The sequence below is a fragment of the Scyliorhinus canicula genome, chromosome 14 (genome assembly GCF_902713615.1).
Source record: "Scyliorhinus canicula chromosome 14, sScyCan1.1, whole genome shotgun sequence".
In the NCBI taxonomy this organism is placed as follows: Eukaryota; Metazoa; Chordata; class Chondrichthyes; order Carcharhiniformes; family Scyliorhinidae; genus Scyliorhinus; species Scyliorhinus canicula.
The window spans coordinates 59284707-59292552 of NC_052159.1; the positions used below are offsets into that span (position 1 = coordinate 59284707).

At 48.0% G+C, this 7846-nt stretch overlaps 1 pseudogene; it reads left to right on the forward strand.

Annotated features, from left to right (window-relative positions):
• The first annotated feature begins 2927 nt into the window (after nucleotides 1-2927).
• Nucleotides 2928-6829, forward strand: LOC119977222 (annotated as a pseudogene).
• The last annotated feature ends 1017 nt before the right edge of the window (nucleotides 6830-7846 follow it).

Below are 7846 nucleotides of genomic sequence, written 5' to 3' on the forward strand. Positions count from 1 at the left end.
TAATTATTTAATATGTCTGCCATTTTGCTGCAGTTGCCCATGACTTTATCCTGTCCCTGCTTTACAGGCTATGTTCCCAATCTGGGCCGGAATTCTCCCCTACCCGGGGGGGGGGGGGGGGGGGGGGGGGGGGGGGGGGGGGGCCGGCAGGATGGAGTCGCGTGTAACACTCCGGCGTCAGGCCGCCCCAAAGGTGCGGATTTCCGCACCTTTAGGTGCCAAGCCCTTACCTTGAGGGACTAGGCCCGCCGGCCGGCTGGAAAGGCCTTTGGCGCCACGCCAGCCGGGGTCGAAGGGACTTCGCCGGCTGGCGGAAGTCCGCACATGCGCCGGAGCGTCAGCGGCTGCTGACTTCATCCCCGCGCATGCGCAGGGTAGGGGGTCACTTCCGTGTCCGCCATTGTGAAGGCTATGGCCAACGCGGAAGGAAAAGTGTGCCCACACAGCACAGGCCCGCCCGCCAATCAGTGGGCCCCGATCAAGGGTCAGGCCACCGGGGGGGCACCCCCCGGTGCCAGATCACCCCGCGCCCCAGGACCCCGGAGCCTGCCTGCGCCGCCAGTCCCGCCGGTAAGGGAGGTGTTTTGATTCCCACCGGCGGGAGTGGCATGACAGCAGCGGGACTTCGGCCCACCATGGGCCGGAAAATCGCCAAGGGTGGTCCGCCGACAGGCGCAGCGCGATTCCCGCCCCCGCCGAATCTCTGGTGCCGGAGACTTCGGGAGACGGCGGTGGCGAGATTCACGCCGCCCGCTCCCCCCCCCGGCGATTCTCCGACCCGGCGGGGGGGTGGAAAAATCCAGCCCCTGATTTTCATTGATGTGCCTCGATTGTACTCTTTTATTTTATGTTCTTTGATAATTTAACTTCATAGTCCACACTTTGCCTTCCTAACTGTTTATTGACTTCTCTTCATATTCCACTTCGTCATGCTCTTCCCACTGTCCATGTACTTAGTGGATTTTTCTTTCTGTATCCGTAATTTTTCCCTCATGCCTTTATTCATTCACAACACCTCAAGGGGTTTCCGTTACTCTTGATTTTTAGCAGAATGGGTTTTACCTAGACTTTATTGAACACCATTTAAAATGTTTCCCTTTGTTTGTCTACACCATAATTTGGTGTCCATTTTGTTTTCTGAAGCTCTATCCCCAATCCCTCATCTGCAATCTATCATCCTGGTCTTTGCATTGCCCCTTTCCTTCTGTCCTTCTTAAATATTACTTTTAAAATATATTACATTATGATCATTATTGCCTAAATTTTCCCCTATTTTTACTTCTCTTATCCTCTATGGTTCATTTCTCCATTGTTAGATTTAGCAGCAAATCCTCCATTGTTGGTCTTAGATTTTGGGTTAGCAAGATTCCTGTACACACAGTGGGAATTCCATTTCCTCAGCCTCTTCTGTCCAATTATTTTAGGGCAAAGTTTGGGGAAGTTTAGGGAAGTAAAAATCCCACATGATCATAGAATCATATAATTTACAGTGCATGTTGGGCGAGATTTCTACCTGTACACACTGGTGGAACCTTCTGATCCCACTGAGGGTGTACCACCTGTTGCAGGTTTCCTGGCAATGTGGGGTAGATTCAATGGGAATTGACAGCAGCGAGACCAGCCTTCTGCTGCTGAGAAACTTGCCACGGGGAAGGCGAGAGCATCTCACCTGTTTGCTTCACTCATTGTCATTTGCTTGCATATTCGCCGACCGATGAGGGGCTAACAGGCGCGCCACGTAAAATGCACGGCCTTCCCAATATAAATGGCCGGAGAATTGCGCGGATGTGACCTGTCAAATACGGCCCCCGTGGACACCACCCCCCACCAGTCCCCCCCAGCCCTCGCCAAAGCCCCCGGCCAGCAGCACGGCCCCCGCCCCACTGTGGCAGCGCTGGATACAGTCTGCACCCGCCATGCCACGTTCCCGACCGCTGAGACCACACGTCCCCCACGCGGTTGGGAACTCGGCCCATCGGGGGCAGAGCATCGGGGGAGGGCCTTCAGGTAATGTCCTGAGGCCGTCCCAATGGCGTGCAGCGTACTCCTTGATGATGCCATTTTGGAGGGGGGGGCGGAGGATCCAACAACAGGTGCCGCCCCCGATTCGGTTGTAAAACGTGATTCTCCACCCAATCCTTGATTATGAAATCGGCGTTGGCAAGCGGAGAATCCTGCCCATCTCTGCCATTTTGATCTTGCTGCCTGTGACTTCAGTCACTTCCTTCTACTGCCATGGTGTTATCCCATTTCCTTCTGATTCCTTTCTAATTATTAATAATAATAATAATAATAATAATAATCTTTATTGTCACAAGTAGGCTTACATTATTGTGAAAAGCCCTTAGTCGCCACATTCAGGCGCCTGTTCGGGTACACTGAGGGAGAATTCAGAATATTCAATTCTCCTAACAGCACATCTTTTGGGACTTGTGGGAGAAAACCGGAGCACCCGGAGGAAACCCACGCAGACACGAGGAGAACGTGGAGACTTCACACAGACAGCGACCCAAGCCAGGAATCGAACCTGGGACCCTGGAGATGTGAAGCAGTAGGGCTACCCAATGTGCTACTGTGCTGCCCGTATGTTATGTTATGCCCATATGTATTTATGTTACATCCCGGAATGTTTAATTCCAAGTCTTGATTTTTATGTGTCCATGGACTGGATTCTCCACTTCACAACGCTGGAAACATGAATCGCGATCAGAGAATCAGCCATCTGTTTAAAGTCAAGGTTTGTGCCCAGCGCCAGTTTGGACGCCATGCGCCGCCCACCCATCCTCACCTCCCCCCCCCCCCCCCCCCCCCCATCTCCTGGTGGCGAAAATGAAATTGTGCCCTGCGCTGGCGGGGGGGGGGGGGGGGGGGGATGGCAAAACTGGCATTTGTATTCATTTAGATGTGTTTAGTGCGTTGGACCCAGGATGCTCTGCCCCTCGGTGATGCTGCATCCTTCAGATGAAAGTCATGCTGGCGAGATATACGACAGGTATTTACAAACATGGATCTGGCTTCTCCATCTTGGAGACTGAGTCCCCAAACCGGCATGAAAACGGTGGTCCTTTACGTCAGGAGAATTGGCGTAAAAGGGCCAACGATTCACCGTTTTTCTGGGGGCTAGCAGGGAGGCAGTGTTAAGCTCGCAGCTCTGGCTGCCGGTACGGCCCTCAGCACTTCCGGTTCCGATGCAGCTCATGTGCACGGTGGCGGCTGTGCCGTGCTCCATGGCCGACTCAGCCCACGGACCTGGACCGCAAAAGCAGTGCCCCCCTCCGATCGCCTCCCCGGACCACCCATCCACAGTGCCCTCAGCGTCGAATGAAGCCTCACCCGCCCACGGATCGGCCCTCCCCCGACTGTGGCAGCCCCGGACTGAGTCCACAGCCGCAATGCCGAGTTCATGAATGATGTGAATTCACCTGAGGAAGGAGCAGTGCTCCGAAAGCTCGTGTTTGAAATGAACCTGTTGGACTTTAACCTGGTGTTGTAAGACTTCTTACTAAATTGGGTCGAGCAGCAAAAGAGCTTTGGACGTTTAGTATAAATAAACCAATCCCTAAAGCAATAGTTGCAATGCGGGTTAATAAAACCATTAAAAAAGCAACAAAGAATTAGGGTTAATCTTTAGGTGTTAAGAAACCTGTATTTATCATCAGAGGTCAGGACACTAATTCCCGATAAACCTCGAGTCTCCCTCACCTGCACTGGCCTGGAACTGGCTGCACATGTGTTGATCAACTATTTTACACACTTTAGGCCGAGGCCTGGTCCAGCACAGAAACAAAGAACCTATGAGACTACTGGACCTATTAGAAGGTGGATGTTTTGATTACAGGAGACGGGGGCAGCACAGTGGCACAGTGGTTAGCATTGCTGCCTCACAGCACCAGGGACTTGGGTTCAATTCCGGCCTTGGGCGACTGTGGAGTTTGAACTTTCTCCCTGTATCTACTCTGGGTGCTCCGGTTTCTTACCACAGTCCAAAGATGTGCGGCTTAAGTCAATTGGCCACAATAAATTGGCGCTCAGTGCAGGTTAGGTTACGAGGATGAGGTGGATAGAGGAGTGGTCCTGGGTGGGGTGCTCTTTCAGAGGGTCGCTGTAGACTTGAAGGGCTGAATGGCCTCCTTTTGCACTGTAAGGATTCCATGATTCTTGCCACCCAAAACCTTATACTAGATACTGTACTATTCTATACATGCACATTGATATGTAACATATAATCATTTTTGCATTAAATGTACTGTTACAACTATAAAATTTAACTAAATTAAAAGATGAAATGTTTTAAAAGTAAAGTTTTTTAAGTTTCCCTCTACTATGCAGCACACGCTATTTAAATACAGTTTAAACTCAAATTTTGAATTAAAATAACAGTCGAAACATTTTAATATAGTCAATTTTTACTACAGCACAAAAGGTTGAATTTTCAATAGATTCATATTTGTGTTCTGGGTCACTGAGTAACAAATCTTTGCAGTAAATCAGTCTCTGTTTACATAGAAGTAATGGAATAAGGATGACATTTGTAGTTGGACTGAACCAATTTCAAATTGATGTTGGTCCTTCTTCACAAAATAGTGATTCCATTATGATTATGTAAGATGTGACATCTGAAAAAAATAATTGAAATACAGACAGGATTTATTCTGCCCTCAAATTACTGTCACAGGGCAGCACGGTGGCACAGTGCTTAGCACTGCTGCCTCACAGCGCTGAGGACCCTGGTTCGATCCCAGCCCCGGGTCACTGTCTGTGTGGAGTTTGCACTTTTACATCCATCCTCGAAATGTTGGCTCCCTTCTCTCTCCACAGATGCTGTCTAACCTGCTGAGATTGTCCAGGATTTTCTGGGTTTGTTTCTTCTTCATACTTCAATAGTTTGTACATTCCGGCAACTCAAATTTATGAATATGAAAATGGGAACCACACCTGATTCCAGGGGAGACTGCGGTTAAGTGGTAATATGACTGGACTAGTAATCCTGAGGCCCAGGCTAATGCATTGGGCACAAAAACAGAAAATGCTGCAGAAACTCAGCGGGTCTAGCAGCGTCCGTGGAGAAAGAAAATAGAGCTAATGTCTCGAGTCCGTATGACAATATGCACTGGGTGCACAGTTTTGAATCCCACCATGGCAGCTGGTGGAATCTTAATTCAATTAATAAATCTGGAATTAAAGATCTAGTCTTGGTTACAGCAACCATGAAACCATTGTCGATTGTCATAAAACCACATCTAAGTTCATCAAAGCACCTTTAGGGGCACCTTTAGGGAAGGAAATCTGCCATCCTTGCCTGGACTGGCTTACGTGTGACTCCAGACCCACAGCAGTGTGGTTGACTCTTAAAAGCCCTCTGAAACAGCCTAGCAAGTCACTGAGGTACATCAAACCTGCTACAAAGTGTACAAAAAGGAATGAAATTGGAGAGAAATTACAACAGCAAACCCAGCCCTATCGACCCTACAGCATCCTCCTTACTAACATCTGGGAACCTGTGCCAATGTTGGGAGAGCAATCCAACAGGCTTGTCAAGCAACAACCTAATAAGGTCATTCTCATGAAATCATAACTTACAGACACTGTCCGTGATTTGGGCCTGCGTTCACCAGGAGTGCAAATGGCGACGTGGCCTCAAAATATCGTGAGACTCAAAAAAAGGGAATTTTGCCAGCGAGATCTAATTTTCCAATTCCCCCGCCACCCGCCGGTGACGTAATTAGGTTTCCATCCAGGAAAGTCGGGAACCTCGGGCGAAATTCTCAGCAAGTGTAAGAACAAGGAAAACAGCAAACTGAAATGCAATACAAACATCCAGTTAATCAGCTGAAGCCTCCACTTTGGCCCCCACCTCTGCATCATCATCATCCACCTTCAAAGCCACTTTAACTAATTACACCCTCTCAGCCCCCAAATGTGTGCGCGGCAAACAGATCGAGTACCTGGTTCACCTGAAACAGGAAACCAAAGTGAACGAGAAAAACCCCACCAAAATATTTTACCTTCGATCAATACCAAAAAATAGCAAAAAGCGATCAGGACAGAGGGAAATATATGCAGCAGCACCAAGACAGAAAGCCATTCTCGACGATGGAGTCATGCTGTGTTGAAAGATTTCAACAGCTTAATGATTCAGATTTGGGATTTAGTTTGTCAATTAAAAATGCAAATTTAAATAATTTAGAAAAGACAAAGTCAAGAATCACAGTTCAAAACAGGAAGTCTTTTAGATTTCACTTCTTCAAATAATAAATCAAACAGCAACAACATGATTGTCTCCATTATAATACCTCAACTAGATACAACGACATCTAGAGCTTCTTCAGCCAAGTATCACTATCTGAAAGAATCCAAGTATCTACCAGGATTAAATGTCAAGAACACCCCACTTGCCAAAGTGGGTAAAGATTTCAGTGCACATTGTTCCTAGGCCAAATCTAACCATTCCAGTGAACCTTTAGAAGTAGTTGGAGGACCTCTGCCCATCAGCTGTATCAATGCAGCTTATACAACTGGCACAGATGTCTCTGGAGGACCCACGCCATCATTTCTTAAGAAAGAAGTTGGATCTACTGGCAGTTCCAAAGAGTGCAGTTGGTGCCAGTTATGGATGGAATCTGATTTTAATTATGCAACTTGGAAAGCCTGCTGATCACAATTGGGACGTCAGCCATATAATTCTTCAAGCAAGAGCATCATAACGCCATGTCCGCCGGCAGTCCACCCCATACATGGACGAATTAACTGGTCTTCCAAATATGGAGAACACAGACAAAATAGATGTAAATACATACAAATCCTTTTGCATGTGAAAACTAGCATTTAAAGAATATACTCTGAGGGCAGCATGGTGCCGAAGTGGTTAGCACTGCTGCCTCACGGTGCCGAAGACTCGGGTTCGATCTCAACCTCGGGTCACTGTCCATGTGGAATTTGCACATTCTCCCAGTGTCTGCGTGGGTCTAACCCCCACAATTCAAAAAGATGTACAGGATGAGTGAATTGGCCACGCTAAATTACCCCTTAATTGGAAAAAATAATTGGGTACTCTAAATTTATTAAAGTAATATACTCTGATATGCAGGCACACTAAAAGTGCGAGTCATTGAACTTTGCCTATGGCAATCAAGCAGGGTGGCATTGATTTTTTTCACTTTATGGGGGACTGGGTGAGAATTTAATTACCAAGTGTGAAAAATCCTCAGTTTTGAAGCAGATTCATTGAGTAGTCTTCATTTTCGTGGAAAAGACTCAATGAGCTGAATGGCTGAATTCGGCTCCTATTTCATAGAATTTACAGTGCAGAAGGAGGCTATTCAGCCCATCGAGTCTGCACCGGCTCTTGGAAAGAGCACCCTACCCAACCCCATACCTCCACCCTATCCCCATAACCCAGTAACCCCACCTAACACTAAGGGCAATTTGGACCTTAAGGGCAATTTAGCCTGGCCAATTCACCTAACCTGCACATCTTTGGACTGTGGGAGGAAACCGGAGCACCCGGAGGAAACCCACGCACACACGGGGAGAACATGCAGACTCCATACAGACAGTGACCCAAGCCGGGAATCGAACCTGGGACCCTGGAGCTGTGAAGCATTTATGCTAACCACCATGCTACCGTGCTGCCCCGTGTCTTATGGTAGTTCATCAACACATTGTCAAGAGCAATCAGGGATGGGCAATAAAATTGCTGACCTCGTCAGTAATTGACTCATTAAGGTATCCATGATGTGGCGATGCCGCGTTGGACTGGGGTGAGCACAGTAAGAAGTCTTACACCAGGTTAAAGTCCAACAGGTTTGTTTCGAATCACTAGCTTTCAGAGCACTGCTCCTTCATC